Genomic DNA, 19836 nt, shown 5'->3' with positions numbered 1-19836 from the left:
ATCAGATTATCTATGTGTATGGTGGCACGGTGGTTTAGTGGTTAACATTGTCACCTTGCACCTCCAGGGTCGAAGGTTCAATTTCCATGTTGAGTCTGAGTGCATGGAGTTTGCGGTTTCTTTCCATAATCCAAAGACATGCAGATTAGGCTGACTGGCATTCCCAAATTGCCTGTAGTGTGTAAATGAGCCTGTGAATGTGTGTACTGTATGTGTGTGCCCTGCGGTAATTTGGCACCCTGTCTAGAGTGTACCCCGCATTGTGCTATGTCTCTTGGTATAAGCTCCAGGCTCCCTGCGACCCTGTATACAGGACAAGGCAGTATAGATGATAAGTGAATGAGTAATGTTTGTGCATTCATCCTCCTGTCAGGAGCTTATAATCTCCCTGGACAACAATCGAATCACTCTTTCAGTTACCTTGAGGTAACTCTGGACAATCAACTGTCATTTTTCTAACATGTTGCTAATGTTACTTGTTCTTGACATTTTTTTCTTTACCATGTTAGAAGAATTTCTCCATTTCCTTTAGAAGTATAATAGTGGCAAAATTTCCCAAAGAAAAATTGCATGTTGAATTACAAATTACATTTGCTCACCTTCATTTTAACTCAACTAACTTGAGTTAAACACCTGAAATAGTATCAGATTTTACAACAAACTATTGAAATTAATGTGCTTGTCTCAAACAGTATTTCTTGAAGAAAACAAAGCTAATATTCAAACTTGTTTTTAAAAGAAAATTGACAAAATCACTCTGATCATGTACCGTCCAAATCGTTCTACTGATGATGCCATCTCTCATCTCCTCCACACATCACTTACTCACTTGGACACTAGAAGGGGGAATTACGTTAAAATGCTCTTCATCGACTACAGCTCTAGATTTAATACCATAATTTCCTCCACACTCATCACCAAGCTGGAGCACCTGGGACTTAGCTCATCTCTGTGTCAGTGGATCTCTAATTTTCTAACTGGCAGACCACAGGCAGTAAAGATGGGCGGACATGTCTCAGCCTCCATTACTCTCAGCACTGGAGCGCCCAGGAGTGTGTTCTGAGCCCCCTGCTCTACTCTTTGTACACATATGACTAGCTCCACCACCATCATGGCCTACCTGAAGGAGATTAGGAATCTGGAGAACTAGTGCCAAAGGAACAACCACCTTCTAAACGTCAGTAAGACAAAGAAGTTGATAGTGGACTTCAGCACTAAGCAGGAAAGGAACTACCAGACCCCCTTCTGCAACGAGAGCCCAGTGGAGAGAGTGGACAGCTTCAAATACCTCTGTTTTCCCATCACACAGGACCTGTCATGGTCCTGTCACATCAACACCATGACGAGCTCTACAGTGGGTGGTGCGATCAGCAGAGCGCATCATCCGCACCGAGCTCCTCGACCTGCACTCGATCTACAGCAGCTGGTGCTGGACCAAGGTCAGGAAGATCGTGAAGGACCTCAACCGACTGTTCTTTCTGTTGAGGTCAGGAAAGCGATTCCGCTCCTTGAAGGCCAACACAGAGAGACTGAGGAGGAGCTTCTTCCCGCAGGTGATACGGTCTCTTAATCAGTACACCACACAGTACTGACTCACACTGACTTTTACACTCACTCTGGACATTCTGGACATTCACTTACAATAGTGGCCACTGCACATCTAGACTTCGTGGTCATTAGTTAAATCCCTCTATCACCAGCCACTTTAAATAAATCACTTTAAGCATATTTGCACTGCACAAGACACTTTAAATATGTGGATTGCACAAACCTGGACATTACCATTTTCTTTTTACCATTAATTTCATTCCACAAAAATGACATAAATCCATACCTACTTTGTACAGCTGTTTTATTTTTGTTCTATTTTTCTTCATATATTTTCTATATTGTGTATTTTTGTTGTACAGCTATTTTATTTAAACTTATTGTATTTTTTTATATTTATTTCTTATTTATAGTCTTTTATTTTAAGGTCGCGAGCAGTTGTCTAAGCATTTCACTGCATATCGTACTCTGTATGACTGTGTATGTGACAAATAAACACAGAGAACACTCATCAGGAATTAAAGCTCATCCATGAAACACAAAGCTATAATCTGATTTTGCAATTAAATTTGATCTTAATGTAAAAATAACCCTTACAGCATTTACAGTGCTTGAAATGAAATTTTTGGCAATGCAATTTATTGTGGTTGTATATTTCAAATGAAAATGTAATTCAGACATTTAAAATTTTATGCAAAATGTTGACCTCACTAAATTGCTGTTGAAAAATATTTTCAAGTGTTAAAAACGCTATCTTCATTATTTTTCAACCATACAAATTTAGGTTGATGAAATTCAGGTAATAAAATCATGAATAAAGAAGATTGTTGGCTACATACCATCCAAAAACAACAAGAAAACCAAATTGGACAGAAGAGCAGTGTTTACTTTTAGCTTTATGTTCAGTGTTTGGAGAATATTTCTTCTTTCCGCCAATTTGTCCTCTGCTATAGAAACTCTGAAGCCTCTTAAAAGTCCTCCTCTCTACTCTTAAGAATTTTTTACCTTGGTAAAAAAGAGATGTTTTGTAATGTTTCATTTTTATCTTTACTATGATTTGATTTAAAATTTAAGGGGGAATGTCATAATTCTTAGAATTTTCTTAGAATTTCGTTACTAGAACCAACTTTTAGGCTTGAGAAGTTTTGTGAATATGGGCCCTGACTGCCATCTCTGCTCTGTTTTTCTACGTATTTTACAGCATGTGTACCAGCACTTCCCAAGAATTATGTGTTGAATTTGTGATTAAACACGGTATTTCACTTTAATACTGCCATGTCCGAAGTGAGACCAGGCCGAGTTGGCTTCACTTTCTAAAAAAAATGACAAATTAACCAATAAAAAGCTATCTTCGTAGCATTGTCAATCTGTGATTTGTCAGAACTACGTCAAGCGAATCCAGGATTGAAGGATTAACAAATAGGATGAGGCTGCTGTCCTCCCGCCAACCAACTGTAAAGTAAGATGCCCTTCCACATCACTGTAAGCAAACATTAGAAAGTGCAATAAGTGCGGGTAGAGATTTCAAATTTTTGGTAAAATAAATAAACTTTTTTTTTTTTAACTAAACTACTACTAGAGCAGCAACTAAATATTAAAAACATGACCTGAACACATACATGAGAAAAAAAGGGATTCAGACTTTCGGTGAGGAACATGATGTCCACACAGAGTGGCTAGCTCTTACTGCTAAACTGCAGCTGGTGTTTTGATGGCTGTGATGCTTATATCGCTTTTTCTGTCTTTCTTGTCTAGATTAGTTACATATGTTAACTTCCTGTAGTGTTAATTTTATTGCGATTGACTAAACACAGAAAATATAAAGTATTGAATTACCATAAATATAGGAATATAATCCATGTTTATATAATATGGTTTATAAGTTGTGTGTTTAATACATGTAGTCTACTGAATATTTTGATAAGAATGTACATTTAGTGTAAATCAGTGCATGCAACATTTTATGTAAAATTATTCCAGATATTTTGGAAGTTTATATGGCTGTCTAAGCGGCAACATATGATATACAAAACTAAAGTTTAAGGTTAAGGTTAACCTGACCTCGTTCTGAGCTGCACATATTAACATTGCTTCTAACTAATTTAAAAATGACCTCGATTGTAGTATTTTGAGCAAAAAGTGAGAAAGATATTGTCTAAATATTGTCACATGATCCACATTTTATTCTCATATCACTTAATACGAGAATGAGTAAGTTTACCATCATGTGAAATAAGATTCATATTTATATTTTTGGTACTTAGCCCAGACTAATGTTTTGCCTTCAGGGAATTGCCGTGTCCTGGGCTGTGGTGAGAACTACATGTCTGAAGAACATATTCAAACTTTTCCGGCCTCTCTCTTGGGGTAAGAGCCTTTTTCTTTTCTTGTGTAACATTAACACGTTTAATCAACTGCCTGTTTCAGAAGTTATATTGTGTCCTGTTACGTCTCTTACAGCAGTCAGATGAAGAAACACAAGTCTCAGGAGCTTCTACAGTGCCTGGATGAACCTCAGCAACCAGAATCGTATTTCTTCTGGAAAATCATGGATCTGTTCTGTAACTCTGTACCTGTAAAGATGTAAATGATGATGATTGTTTGCTGGATATATATATATATATATATATATTTTTTTTTTACTGTAAGTCCTGATGCATGACATTGGTGCATGCCTGTTTAGGGCCTACATACACTTGAGGAGCAAAATAACAAAAGTTACTACTGTATATTAGCACTTCAGCATCACCATCTACTGTATCTGACTGTGATTTGGATTGTATAATTCTGCATTGTTGTTAATGTGACTGTTCTCACTGTGTGTGGTGAGAACCTGGAACACTGGTGTTTTCCTCTGGTGCAGCTTTTATGCTCCGAAGCTCCAGACGAGCAGCTTAGAAAAGCCGTGATTAAAATGGCAGACGATCTTGGTATGGACAAGTAACAATCTATATTTGTAATGATAACTTTATCATGAAACCAGGATTGTTTCATGATCTCTAATGTTTGGCTTTTTATCTGCAGCCTGCAGATGGCGAATGTTTACGGTGCATATCTGCTGCGTGGCGGCGCAATTGGAGCTGAGATCATACGACTATTCCAGCTTTGATCTGATTGGTTGTGAAAGGTATTTATTGCGTATGTGCGTTTACCGTACATGGATGTGATAATTTGCTTTTACTCATGACTAAGACGTAATTCTCTTTTCCACCCACTTGCCTTTCAAGAAATCAGGCATCAGGGAAGCTATCGAGCGATCCGAGGTTTATGAATATGTGCTGTTTCATGACCTCAGGGTTTGCTTAGCCAAGCTTCCAGGTCAGATTTTTTTAATATTTTTTTCCCATGTCAAATATAAGCAGGAATCATTGTATTAAGAACAAATTACTATGTCTGTCACAGGAGTACAAGCTCTTTCATGCTAGCATGCTAGCCAAGGAGGGACTTTCTGCTCAAGCGCTTGAGTATTGTAAATGTATCGCTAGAGCAGTCATCACCTCGCCGTCCAGCATCACAGCGGTCTTGATGGAGCAGATTGTTCAAGTAATTGTGATAAAATCCTTCATGAATTTATAGTGGTGTCTGATTACTGACTTACTTTCCCTGTTTGTCTTAAAGTTTTCTAAACAGCTTCACTGAGGGAAGACAGAGAAACCTGAATGGCTGCTGAAACTTCGTCGGCTCCATCAGCAGGACAAAGTGCCTCCACCTCCAGGGTTCCACTTTGATCCAGACAGGTTTTCAGGCTTTCCATCATTTAAACGGCCTGAGAGTCCTGTGCTCCAGTCTTCTCCTGTACAGCGAAACAGCACACCACAGGGGGGGGGGTACATTACAATCCAGCTTTTGTACAAATGGTGGTGTGATTATTTCAGATGCTTTTTTTTTTTTTTTTTAGTTTAATTCATCAGAATGATTGTTGTCTATTTGTTTAATAGTGGCGTTTGCAGCACGGTACGTGGTGGGAGAGCTGCTGGGAGAAGGAGGCATGGGTTCGGTCTATGCTGGAGTGAGGAAGGCAGAAAAATCGGTAAGTTGCGTGTACATATACACTTAATTACATTTACATGGAAATCATCAGGAAATCCTACTTTTCCTAATTATGTTTGGTGTATGTGAACAGGTTGTTATTAAATATGTGGACAAATCTGTCTGCAGGGAGTACATCAGCAAGGTAAGTAGACCTACTCCACACGTCACAATCAGGTCTCAGAAACCTCTCCCACTAAATCCGTGCTAACCCGATTTCAGCCTGGAGAAACACACAGCCTGCCTCTGGAGGTCGCGTTGATGCAGATGGTGTCCATTCCACCTCGCTGTGAGAACCTGGTGGAGCTATTGCAATGGTTTAAGGTGTCTGTTTGCTTCATCTTGGTTCTGGAGCGACCCAGTCCTTACATGGACCTGCATGAGTTCTGCACTCGTATCAACAGCCCACTGTCTGAACCGCTGGTTTGACACATCACAAGTGCTTCGAAATTTGTGTCATTGGACAGATCCTTACACTGTTTACTAATTTCCTAACTAAGTTCCATCAGTTAAAAGCTGTTAGGAAGCACAACTGTTTTGTGGGGAAGTTCCTTTAACCAATATTTTCTAAGTAGGATATAGGAAATTTTATTTTCTTTAGTAATTTAGTCTTACATTTAAACATATTACACTTGCATCCTGTCATATTTACATTTTCTAACAAACAAAACAGATGTCAAATTTTAATACTTCAGTTATCAGATTTCATATCAATTTTGTTTTATTCTTTTGCTTATCTCAAGCAAAATTTCTGAACAAAACAAAGCTAATCTTCAAACTCATTTTTCAAAAGAAGTTGTCAAAATCACTCTGATCATGTACTTTTCTTTTGATGTCTTTCAAAGACATGATGCTCATCAACAACTATAACTTATGTATAACACACTCACTATAATTTGATTCATACTCAGAAAAGTACATCATAACTCACCATTGTGATTAGGGAGACGTAACACTTTCCAATCACATTTCCTAGTTAGAAACTTTAGAAATGATCCCTGAAAATATAGTCTTACCTTCTTCTTCCCTCAGACAATCATTGACCCCAAATAACACAGAATTCATGAAAATGGTACTGTAGATGTTAGCCTCTACATTAAACAAAAACACTTACTCAGCAATTCACGAGCAAGTAATCTGTAAAACAATTACAGTAATAATTTTTTCATACATCTTGTAAACTAATAAAGTATTTTTGTTCTACGTGTTTCAATATGGTACATTTCATAATAGTATTAGTTTTTGTTTAAAAAACTAGTGAACATTTAATTTCCATAGTGTGGAAATTTCACAGCAGCAGCAAGTATAGTATCTGAGGTGCTTACGATACCAGGATAAGGCACTGAGAAGTTACATCTGCGTTGGTGCCATTGCAGGATGTCCTGAATAGTGGAATTTTGTCAAAGGAAAGCAGAGAGTACACTTAATAAGTGCCCTGCAGAGCCACCAAGGCAGACATCACTTTTCTATTATTATTATTATTATTATAATAATTATTATTACTATTATTATTATATGGGACATGTGCTCCCTGAAAAGTGAGCGAAGCAAAAATCTCTGTTTCATCATTACATGGAAATGCTGCTTTGAGACAGTGACAATTGTTAAAAGCACTGTACAAATAAAATTTTATTGAATTGAAATTAAAATATCTTTAGGTCAAGACTCATTGGCAGTTATTACAAACACTAGACTGGAGATGTGGCTGGCAAGGGTGGCTCAACCAAGTATTAGGTTTAGGGGCAATTACTTTTTCACATAGAGGTCGGCAGGTTTGGAATATTTTTCATTAAAAAATGAAATCATCATTTAAATACTGTATTTCATGTCAGATTTCATTCAATATATTTAGAATTAATTAAATATTCTTAGATTTCATTTAGTTTTCTTATGAATAATTGCCTTAACCCCATGCCATATAGACACAGTGTATTCCTGAAAAAGTAGTTGAGTAAAAGCACTAAATACTCGGCCCAAGTACAAATCCTCTAAAATAATACTTACTAATAATAGTATACTTTTTGTTTTTAGTGTAGTTTAGGTGAATTGCTGTGTTTTGGTATAATCTTATTATTTGGTAATATCATTTTCATGATTTATGTGTTATTTGGGGTCCTTAAGTGTTCCAGGATTAAAAGAAAAAGTGTATTTCTAGGGAAAATGTTTACTTAAAGATATATAATCTTATATAATCTCTCTGTGTTTGTGAAAGTAGGAACTTTGTGGGACTAACTAAAAGTGCATGTTATGCAACAGTGTTTTGCAAAATCTTTAGTGATGCTTGATTCAAAGTACAAATCATCTAAAATAATGCTTAGATGCAGTAAGGTTAGTTTGTATTTTTAGCATAGTTCATGTGGATTTCTGTATAGTTAAGTATAGAAGCTAAAACCTACCATTTTCATGATTTTTGTGTTATTTGGGGTCAGTGAGTGTCTGAGGGTGAAAAGGTAAGACTATACTTTCCGGAATCATTTCTATAGTTTCTAACTAGGAAATGTGATTGGAAAGTGTTACATCTCTCTAATCACGATGACGAGTTAGGATGTACTTTTCTGAGCATGAGTCAGATTATAGCTTTGTGCTTTATGCTTGAGCTATAATTGTTGGTGAGTGTTCTCTGTCTTTAAAAGACATCAGAAGAAAAGTACGTGATCAGAGTGATTTTGTCTATTTTCTTTTTAAAACAAGTTTTAATAACAATGTTTTCAATAGTTTGTTGTGAAACGTGATACTATTTCATGTATAAAACTCTTCATTTATGATGTTTGTTGAGTAAAAATAAAGGTGAACTAGTGTGTTTAATGGGTCTGACTAAAGGTCTGACAAATTGTGAATAAAATGATTTCCAATTGGTTCCCTACACTATGTAATATGAGAATGATGTGAAATACTGTAATGGAACATATTGTGGCATGGGCGGGGTTTCGATTGGGAACCGTCATGCTTTGCGGGATGGGTTGTTATGTTGTTATGTGGGGAAAGGTGTTTGGGGTTAGTGGCTTCGGCCAGGTTGTGTGTGTGGGTTAGAAGTGTGTCTTGTGTTTTGTGTGACTTGTAGATTGTTAATGTGCCGTTTATGTAAAAGAGCGATTAAAATACTCCCAGTCATTTGCATTGGGCAGCAAGGAAGCTCACTCGCCTCGTCACGTTCCTACGTAGCGCTGAAAAACGCTACAATTGGTGTCAGAAGTGGGATGATGAGTCGTGGGTTAGAACGCACCCCGGAGGAAATCCAGAGGATTCAAATAGGCTGCCGAGTAGCAGAGCAGCTGAGGAGGAAGAAAACCCTCCCTTTTTGCCCAGCGCGGGCAAAGAGCGGCGACCGGAGCGGAGCGGCGAGCCTATTTGCCAAGGAGCTGCCTCTGAGCCACTGGGGGCGTTCGCCATGGACTTGAGGTCTCTCGCGCGCAGAGGCTACCTGGAGTTCGGGCCCGTCCAGCAGGAGGAGCTAGCGCGGTGTGTGTTTCTGCGGGGAGTCCGGCCGTGGCGGCTTCGCGAGCACATCCGGTTAGCGGCACCGGCTTCCCTGGCTGAGGTGCTGCGCGAGGCGGAGAGCGCCGAACCCATCATGGCAGAGCGCCACGGCGAAAGAGCCGAGCGACCTCCCGTGACTCAGGGCCGCTCGGTAGGTGAACCTAGCCGGGGACAGGGCTACCCAGCATGGCTAGGCCTCGACCCCGCTTCCGAGATTCCGCGACGACGCCGAGGCCAGGGACCGCCGGATTACCGCTGCAATGCTCTCAGGTCTGAGGACAACGTACCCCAGCAGCCGTTAAACTAGCTTTGGGGGGCGCCGAGGGGAAGCCGCCTCCCACAGCCTTCTTTGTTTCCCCAACTGCCGGGAAACAACTTCCGGTCAGGACGTGTAGGAAATTGCGCGGGGGTCTACATTAACTGTGGCCTGGACAACATGTCGCTACGGGCACTCATGGACACCGGCTCTACAGTTTCGCTGCTGCGCTGTGGAGTACTAGGACAAGGCAATCGCGGTTGTATGCTGCCGGCCCCAGCCATGAACATTCGCACCGTGTCGGAGAGCTATTTGGAGATACGGGTTTGTCGCACAGTGCGAATACAAGTAGGTGCACTCTTTTTCATCCATTCTTTGTGGCCGACATTGAGGATGATTGTATCTTGGGGTTGGATATTTTGGAAAGGTGGGGTGCAGTACTGAACCTCGATGACGGAACGTTGCGTGGGAGCTTCGGGTTAGCCAGGTTGCTAGTGCCCAAAGCGCAGCCGGACATGTTAGTAGAGCGCACCAGGGGGTCGGAACTTCCGGTGGCAGACCGAACGAGAATAATGGCCGAGCTTATGCAGCGTAGGGCTCAGTCAGACACAGACCGACACAGTGAAGTCCCTTTTACATGAGTTCGCGGACATTTTCGCGGTAGATGAGCGCGAGTGCACACATACTAATTTGGTGCAGCACACGATTGATACGGGTAACGCAGCTACAGTTCAGTTACATTCGAGACGCCTTCCCTTAGCTAAACGAGCTATCGCCGAGCAGAAGCTGCGTGAGATGGCCGACTCGGGCGTCATAGAGCCAGCGTCCGGACCATGGTCTTCACCCGTTGTATTGGTGCGTAAAAAGGACGAATCGTGGCGGTTTTGTGTTGATTTCCGGCGGTTGAACAAGGTGACGCGCAAAGATTCCCATCCGTTGCCGCGAATAGATAATGCGCTGGAACACGTTGCGGGCTCGGCGTGGTTTAGCTCGTTAGATCTGCGAAGCGGGTATTGTCAAGTAGAGCTCGCTCCGGAAGCGCGACCTAAAACCGTGTTCTCGATCGGGCAAGGGCTATGGCAGTTCCGGCGCATGCCGTTCGGCCTGTGTAACGCTCCAGCTACGTTTGAACGGCTGATGGAGAAGGTGTTAGCCGATATTCCTCGCAACCGTTGTGTCGTCTACCTGGACGATTTACTGGTGCACGGCAGGGAGTTTGAGGTCGCGCTAGCTAACCTACGGGAAGTATTTTTGGCTATCCGGCAGGCGAATTTGCGGCTCAACCCCAAAAAGTGTCAGCGGAGAGAGTTTTTTTAGGACATGTAATTAGTGCTAGAGGGATTGCCACCGATCCAGCTAAAATTGCGGCGGTACAGAATTGGCCCGAACCGCTAAATGTGTCCCAGCTACGCACCTTCCTCGGGTTAGCTTCTAACTATCGCCAGTTCGTGAAGGATTTTGCCACGATCGCCAGTCCGCTGCACGGCCTCACGAAAAAGAATCAGCCGTTTCGCTGGGACAGGGTGCACGCGCGTGCTTTCACTCAGTTACGGGAAGCTCTGGTCACGTCGCCTGTTCTCAGATATCTGGACGCGTCTCGTACGTTTATCCTCGACACAGACGCAAGCGATGTAGGGCTGGGGGCTGTCCTGTCTCAGGTTTCCGAGGGTAAAGAGCGCGCTCGTGAATCAGAACATTCTCCCGGCGCAGTCCTCCGGAGCCTCCGTCGGTAATCCGCCGTCCGAGCCGGCGTGCAGCTGAGTCACTGCGTCGCCTAAATCATCGCCTGTAGTCGTTCCGCCTGTGCCACAGATGGACCGTGATCAGCTCATTGCCGAGCAGGAGAAGGATCTGGCGCTGCAGCGGGTACTGGGTTGGGTTAACGCGGGCCAGAGACCGGATTATGCCGCGGTTGCTCACCTGGGACAAGAGGAAAAAGCCTTTCACTCGCAGTTTAATCGACTCTCGTTGCGGGGGGGTTTACTCTACCGCCACTGGGAACGGCCGTGTGGCGCTGGCAAATCTTTTCAGCTGCTGGTGCCGCGGACTCTGCGGGCACGAGTGTTAGGAATGGTTCACGGGCATGCGGGTGCGGGACACTTCGGAGTCACTAAAAAGCTGCAGCGGTTGCGCGGCCGTTTCTACTGGCCGGGCTGTCACACTGATAGTGAACTCTTTGTTCACAGATGCGACGTCTGCACGGCAAAGAAGGGCACTACCCAGCGCTTGCGAGCACCTTTGCAAGACTTTCGGGTGGGGGCACCCATGGAGCGTATGGGCGTGGACATTCTTGGGCCTTTTCCCATCTACGATCGCGGGAACCGGTATGTGCTGGTAGACATGGATTATTTCACCAAGTGGCCGGAGGCGTTTGCTGTTCCTGACCAGAGCGCTTCCACCACGGCTCGAGTATTGGTGGATGAGGTGTTCAGACGATTCGGCGCCCCAGAGCAGTTGCACAGCGATCAGGGGCGTAACTTCGAGGCGGAGGTGTTTGCGGCGGTGTGCGAGCGCCTCGGGGTGAAAAAGACCCGCACAACGCCCCTGCATCCGCAAAGTGACGGCCTCGTGGAACGCTTTAATCGAACGCTCACCACCCAACTCGCCGTGCTTACCAGCGACCGGCAAAAGGATTGGGACGAACATTTGCCTCTCGTGCTTTGGGCTTATCGCACAGCGGTGCAGGAATTCTCCAACGCCAGCTGCGTTGCTGTTCGGTCGCAAGCAGCGCCGCTTGTATGATACTCACAGCCGGAGGTAAGATTTTGCTACTTGGGAGCAGGTTTGGGTGTATTTCCCCTGAAAGAAAAAGGGGACTCTTGCCGAAGCTTATGTCGCACTGGGTGGGCGAAGGAAGATGACCACATCCCCCCCCCCCCCATGTTTGTCTTAATGTTCTTTCCTTTGTTTTACAAATATGACCCAATATACACTACCGTTCAAAAGTTTGGAGTCACTTGCAAATTTCTTTGTTTTTGTTTAGTGATTTATTTTCTACATTCTACAACAATACTGGGGATTTTAAAACTATAAAATAACACATATGGAATTAGGTAATTATGTAACAACAAAAACAACAGTTAGTTGTTATTTTAAGACACAGATTTCAGCCTTTCTGTAATAATTCTTGCAAGAACAGTATTGTCAAGTGCATTTGCAAAATCCGTCAAGCACCATAATGAAACTGGCTGTCATAAAGACCATCCCAGGAGGGCGAGACCAAAACCTACCTCTGCCACAGACGAGAAGTTCATTTAGAGTTATCAGCCTAGAAAATGACCAATTAACAGCACCTCAGATTAGAGGCGTTATGAAGTCTTTACAGAGCGTAAGTAGCAGACACATCTCACCATTAACTGTTCAAAGGAGATTAATGCATTTTTTGGATGCCTTCAGCATTCCTTTACAATGTAGAAAGAAATAAAAATCAGGAACGATCATGGAGTTAGAAAGTGACCCCAAACTTTTGAACTGTAGTGTATGTTCAGTGATACTTCAAATAATATGCTTAAAAAGCTTTTTTTTTCTGTATTGCGTTATATTTTTATACTAGTAAGTTGTGTGCTAAGTCAAAAGTCATGAAAGATGGCCGACTGGTGTCAACTTCAGTCAGTTCTGCTCATTTTAGTAGATCAGATTAAGAGGGATAATTTACCAGTAAACACTGTACTGCCACCTACTGCATAGAATACGTATTGCACCAAATCGATACTTCATGCGCTATTTAACATATATATGCATATATACTGCATATAGGCTTCATATATGCGCATATATCCTCATATAGGTTCTTTCCATGTGGGACCAGAACGGAGGTACGTTACAATCCAGTTTTGTACAAATGGTGGTCTGATTATTTCGGATGCCTTTTTTTTTTTTTTTTAGATTAATTGATCAGAATGATTGTTGTCTGTCTATTTGTTTAATAGTGGCGTTTGCAGCACGGTACGTGTTGGAAGAGCTGCTGGGAGAAGGAGGCATGGGTTCGGTCTATGCTGGAGTGAGGAAGGCAGAAAAATCGGTAAGTTGCGTGCACATATACACTTAATTACATTTAAATGGAAATCATCAGGAATTCCTTCTTTTCCTAATTATGTTCAGTGTATGTGAACAGGTCGCTATTAAATATGTGGACAAATCTGTCTGCAAGGAGTACATCAGCAAGGTAAGTAGACCTACTCCACACGTCACAATCAGGTCTCAGAAACCTCTCCCACTAAATCCGTGCTAACCCTATTTCAGCCTGGAAAAACACACAGCCTGCCTCGCGTTGATGCAGATGGTGTCCATTTCCCCTCGCTGGTGGAACCTGGTGGAGCTATTGCAATGGTTTAAGGTGTCTGTTTGCTTCATCTTGGTTCTGGAGCGACCCAGTCCTTACATGGACCTGCATGAGTTCTGCACTCGTATCAACAGCCCACTGTCTGAACCGCTGGCTTGACACATCACAAGTGCTTTGAAATTTGTGTCATTGGACAGATCCTTACACTGTTTACTAATTTCCTAACTAAGTTCCATCAGTTAAAAGCTGTTAAGAAGCACAACTGTTTTGTGGAGAAGTTCCTTTAACCAATATTTTCTAAGTAGGCTATAGGAAATTTTATTTTATTTATTTCCTTAAGTAATTTAGTCTTACATTTAAACATATTACACTTGCATTCTGTCATATTTATATTTTCTAACAAACAAAAGGCAAGTTTTAATACTTCAGTTATTATTAGATTTTATATAAATTCTGTCTTACTCCTGTGCTCATCTCAAACAGAATTTCTGAGCAAAACAAATCTTTAAACCCATTTTTCAAAATCACTCTGATCATGTACTTTTCTTTTGATGCCTTTCAAAGACACGACACTCATCAACAATTATAGCTTGTGCATGATACACTTGCTATAATCTGATTCATACTCAGAAAAGTACATCATAACTCATCATTGTGATTAGGGAGACGTAACAATTTCCAACCACATTTCCTAGTTAGGAACTATAGTAATGATCCCTGAAAGTATAGTCTTACCTTCTTCTTCCCTCAGACACTCATTGACCCCAAATAACACAGAATTCATGAAAATGGTAGATGTTAGCCTCTACATTAAACAAAAACACTTACACAGCAATTCACGAGCAAATAATCTGTAAAACAATTACAGTAATAATTTTTTCATACATCTTGTAAACTAATAAAGTATTTTTGTTATACGTGTTTCAGTATAGTACATTTCATAATAGTATTAGTTTTTGTTTAAAAAACTAGTCAACATTTAATTTCCATAGTGTGGAAATTTCACAGCAGCAGCAAGTACAGTATCTGAGGTGCTTACGATACCAGGATAAGGCACTGAGAAGTTACATCTGCGTTGGTGCCATTGCAGGATGTCCTGAATAGTGGAATTTTGTCAAAGGAAAGCAGAGAGTACACTTAATAAGTGCCCTGCAGAGCCACCAAGGCAGACATCACTTTTCTATTATTATTATTATTATTATTATTATATGGGACATGTGCTCCCTGAAAAGTGAGCGAAGCAAAAATCTCTGTTTCATCATTACATGGAAATGCTGCTTTGAGACAGTGACAATTGTTAAAAGCACTGTACAAATAAAATTTAATTGAATTGAAATTAAAATATCTTTAGGTCAAGACTCATTGGCAGTTATTACAAACACTAGACTGGAGATGTGGCTGGCAAGGGTGGAACAACCAAGTATTAGGTTTAGGGGCAATAACTTTTTACATAGAGATCGGCAGGTTTGGAATATTTTTCATTAATAAATGAAATCATAATTTAAATACTGTATTTTATGTCGTGTTTAATCCAATATATTTAGAATTAATTAAATATTCTTACATTTCATTCAGTTTTCTTATGAATAATTGCCTTAACCTTATGTCATATAGACACAGTGTATTCCTGGAAATGTAGTTGAGTAAAAGAACAAAATACTCGACCCAAGTACAAATCCTCTAAAACAATACTTTAGTATACTTTTTGTTTTTAGCATAGTTTAGGTGAATTGCTGTGTTTTGGTATAATCTAAAATTCACCCTTTTCATGATTTATGTGTTATTTGCGGACCTTAAGTGTTTTAGGAATAAAAGAAAAAGTGTATTTCTAGGGAAAGTGTTTACTAAAAGATATATAATCTTATAAAATCTCTCTGTGTTTGTAAAAATAAGAACTTTGTAAGACTAACTAAAAGTGCACGTTATACAACATTGTTTGGCAAAATCTTTAGTGATGCTTGATTCAAAGTACAAATCATCTAAAATAATGCTTAGATGCAGTAAGGATAGTTTGTATTTTTAGCATAGTTCATGTGGATTTCTGTATAGTTGTTTAAGTATAGAAGTTAAAACCTACCATTTTCATGATTTTTGTGTTATTTAAGGTCAGTGAGTGTCTGTGGGTGAAAAGGTAAGACTATACTTTCAGGGATCATTTCTATAGTTTCTAACTAGAAAATGTGATTGGAAAGTGTTACGTCTCCCTAATCACGATGATGAGTTATGATGTACTTTTCTGAGCATGAATCAGATTATAGCTTTGTGTTTCATGAATGAGCTATAATTGTTGATGAGTGTTCTCTGTCTTTAAAAGACATCAGAAGAAAAGTACATGATCAGAGTGATTTTGTCTATTTTCTTTTAAAAACAATTTTTTATAACAATAATTTTAATAGGTTGTTATGGAATCTGATATTATTTCATGTGTAAAACTTCTCATTTATGAAGTTTGTTGAGTTACAATAAAGGTGAGCAAGTGTGTTATCTTTAACAGTCTGACTAAAGGTCTGACAAATTATGAATAAATTGATTTTGTAGTTATGCCTTAATAATGTCAGGTTTCATTTGAAATATTCACATTTATAGTTTTCATTTAACACATCCAGACAGTTCTTAATGAAATCTAAAAGTAAAATTTCCACAGCATCAGCAACAGGTTATCCCTGCAAGGGGAACTAAAGTACACGGTGAATTAAGTACCTTGCAATGTCATTAACACATCGATTGTGTTAGCAACAAAAATGACAAATTAACCAATAAGAAGCTATCTTCCTACTGTAGCATTGTCAATCTGTGATTTGTCAGAACTATGTCAAGAGAATCCAGGATTGAAGGATTAACAAATAGGATGAGGTTGCTGTTGTCCCGCCAACCAACTGTAAAGTCAGATGCCCTTCTACATCACTGTAAGTCCGTGGTTCTCAAAGTGTGGGGAATACAGACATGACAGGTGGGGTGCAATGAACGGGAGGAAATTAGTGGAAAATAATAGGAAAGTATCTATTCTAATTCATATGGAACTCCAAAGTGTTTTAAAATAAATAAATAGGACATGATGAAATAAATAACTCTATGAATAACTAAGACACATCTATTTAATATGAGAATGATATTGTGAAATACTGTAATGGAACATATTTTGAAAAAAAGCATATCATTGTTAAATATATTGCACTCTGCCATATAAATTTACTTATTATTATGAAATAATATTTTATGGTCATTATTTTTCCCAATAACAGAGATTATTGCAGAGGCATTTTATTTAATTCATGCTGTTTTTATTTTAAAATCTCCTTTTTTACAAAGGCCTATTTATTTCATAATGCGACTTTTCAGCAGAATGAGTCGTTCTGTCAATCAGCGTCAGTGGGTTGGACCTGCGCGCCTATTGGCTGATCCTTTAACATCGATTAGTTTCCCTGGATACCTGCTCCGCTGCTACAGCTAGCAATAATGTGCTAGGCAGTGGCGGACTGGCCGTCTGGTGAGCTCAGCTGTGCTGCCCCCAACGCTCTATTGTTTTACCCTTTTCTTTACTTTTACTGTATGTTTTGTATTATAACTTTTTGACGCTGAAAAAGGCTGATAAAGTTTTTGTGCTGAACGCTATTGTTGGCTCTGAACTCTTTTTTCCCCCACGCAAGTTTGTGTGCATGTAAATGTATTGTAATCCTACTCCATACGTGTTCTGAAACCACGCCCCCTTTTACTTTTAATTTACAGAGGGAGAGAGATGGATCCTTTCTCAATACAACAAAGAATGAATAATTGCCATGGATGAAAATTGTCAAAAAAGAAAAGGTGGAGCTGAAAATTTATGCGACAAGAAGAATAAGCTTTAAAAGCAGATGCTGTGAAAATCTTCAAATTAACAGATTATGCCTTTGGCGTGAGGGGAAATTAAAGTTCCGCAGGCTCTGACAGCTTTAACATTACGGTCAGGGACAGCGAGTCTGGATCCAGCAGCCTCAGGGTCAGGGATGATGATGACCAGCACCTCTCCCCTTCTATACCCGAGCCAAGTGAAAATCAACTGAACAGATAAACTTGAATAAAATCAAAGGCAGCATTAGCTCGGGCTAGTAAACTAGTTACTCATTTTAATTATGATTGTAGACAATATTAATTCAAAATAAGGCTGAGAAAATATTATTTTGAAATAATATTGACTACAATAATAATTACTAGCATAAGCTGATGCTGCTACTGAGTTTATTCCAGATGACCTGTTCAGTTTGATTGGCATCATTTTCACTCTGGTAGAGAAGGGGAGATGTGTTGGTCATCATTATCAGGCACTGGTTCATCATCACTGACAGCTTACACTGATGAGTGGTATATCTTACACTGACTGCATCAAGATGACACCGCCCCCCCCGACCTGCTAAAATATTGTTTTTATAGTTTTATATGTTGTTTGTCTTAATGTTCTTTCCTTTGTTTTACAAATATGACCCAATATACACTACCGTTCAAAAGTTTGGGGTCACTTGCAAATTTCTTTGTTTTTGTTTAGTGATTTATTTTCTACATTCTACAACAATACTGGGGATTTCAAAACTATAAAATAACACATATGGAATTAGGTAATTATGTAACAACAAAAACAACAGTTAGTTGTTATTTTACACAATTGTCAGCCTTTCTGTAATAGTTCTTGCAAGAACATTATTGTCAAGTGCATTTGCAAAATCCGTCAAGCACCATAATGAAACTGGCTCTCATAAAGACCATCCCAGGAGGGCGAGACCAAAACCTACCTCTGCCACAGACGAGAAGTTTATTTAGAGTTATCAGCCTGAAAAATGACCAATTAACAGCAACTCAGATTAGAGGCGTTATAAAATCTTTACAGAGCGTAAGTGGCAGACAAATCTCAATATCAACTGTTTAAAGGAAATGCATTTTTGGACGCCTTCAGCATTCCTTTACAATGTAGAAAAAAATAAAAATCAGGAACGATCATGAAGTTAGAAAGTGACCCCAAACTTTTGAACTGTAGTGTATGTTCAAGTTCAAGTTCAAGTTCAAGTGGGCTTTATTGTCATTACAACCATATACAGTTAGTACACAGTGAAACGAAACAACGTTCCTCCAGGACCAAGGTGCTACATGCAACATAAACTTACAACATAAATTAACAGAGACACTAAACTAGCTAACCAAGAGGCCTAGTTAACTGGCTAGCAGAGACAGGACAGAGAGATCTAACATAAATTACAACATAAATTAACAAAAACTAACTAGCTAAGTAACATTTTTACAGACAACATAAAGTGCACGTGCAAATGTGCAAACAAGAGCAACAACAAAGTGACAGTGCGCAACCACGACATAACAGAACATAAAATATGGTGTTGAGGTAGTGGGTAAACAAACATTCCTTAAAACAGCAGCAAGATTTGAGGAATTAGTGCAAAAATGTAGTCCAGTAATGATCATTGTGCAAAAAGATTGTTAAAAACAGTGAAGCATTTACAGGTTGGTATGTACGATAATTTGGTGGTGTAGGTCAGTGTGTCTGCACTTGTGTTGATTAGTCAGTCCAGTCTCAATATTTTGAGGTAGTTGAGTTAAGCTGTGTGATAATGTTTGTGTTTGTGTGTGTGTGAGTGTGTTTGTGTTTATCAGTCCAGTCCCTTTTTGTTGAGGAGACGGATGGCTTGTGGAAAAAAAAAAAAAAAAAAAAAAAAAATGTTCAGTAATACTTCAAATAATATGCTTAAAAAGCTTTTTTTTTCTGTATTGCGTTATATTTTTATACTAGTAAGTTGTGTGCTAAGTCAAAAGTCATGGAAGATGGCCGACTGGTGTCAACTTCAGTCAGTTCTGCTTATTTTAGCAGATCAGATAGAGAGGGATAATTTACCAGTAAACACTGCACTGCCACCTACTGCATATAATACGTATTGCACCAAATCGATACTTCATGCGCTATTTATCATATATATGATATCAACAGCCCACTGTCTGAACCGCTGGCTTGACACATCAAAAGTGCTTCAAAATTTGTGTCATTGGACAGATCCTTACACTGTTTACTAATTTCCTAACTAAGTTCCATCAGTTAAAAGCTGTTAGGAAGCACAACTGTTTTGTGGGGAAGTTCCTTTAACCAATATTTCTTAAGTAGGATATAGGAAATTTTATTTCCTTTAGTAATTTAGTCACACATTTAAACATATTACACTTGCATCCTGTCATATTTTTATTTTCTAAGAAACAAAACAGATGCCAGGTT

At 39.8% G+C, this 19836-nt stretch overlaps 4 non-coding genes across 4 annotated transcripts; 2 read left to right on the top strand and 2 right to left on the bottom strand.

Annotated features, from left to right (window-relative positions):
* Nucleotides 1-6381: 6381 nt before the first annotated feature.
* LOC128514538 (small nucleolar RNA U3) lies at nt 6382-6591 on the bottom strand. The gene has a single exon (XR_008356496.1). It is a non-coding gene; the product is annotated as a small nucleolar RNA U3 (small nucleolar RNA).
* Nucleotides 6592-8029: 1438 nt separating this feature from the next.
* LOC128514586 (small nucleolar RNA U3) lies at nt 8030-8242 on the top strand. The gene has a single exon (XR_008356536.1). It is a non-coding gene; the product is annotated as a small nucleolar RNA U3 (small nucleolar RNA).
* A 5873-nt stretch (nt 8243-14115) lies between these two features.
* On the bottom strand, nt 14116-14325 carry LOC128514514 (small nucleolar RNA U3). Its single transcript, XR_008356472.1, has one exon. It is a non-coding gene; the product is annotated as a small nucleolar RNA U3 (small nucleolar RNA).
* Nucleotides 14326-15725: 1400 nt separating this feature from the next.
* On the top strand, nt 15726-15938 carry LOC128514511 (small nucleolar RNA U3). The gene has a single exon (XR_008356469.1). It is a non-coding gene; the product is annotated as a small nucleolar RNA U3 (small nucleolar RNA).
* Nucleotides 15939-19836: the final 3898 nt, after the last annotated feature.

Source organism: Clarias gariepinus, chromosome 26 (assembly GCF_024256425.1).
Source record: "Clarias gariepinus isolate MV-2021 ecotype Netherlands chromosome 26, CGAR_prim_01v2, whole genome shotgun sequence".
In the NCBI taxonomy this organism is placed as follows: Eukaryota; Metazoa; Chordata; class Actinopteri; order Siluriformes; family Clariidae; genus Clarias; species Clarias gariepinus.
This window is presented reverse-complemented; position numbering and strand designations above follow the sequence as displayed.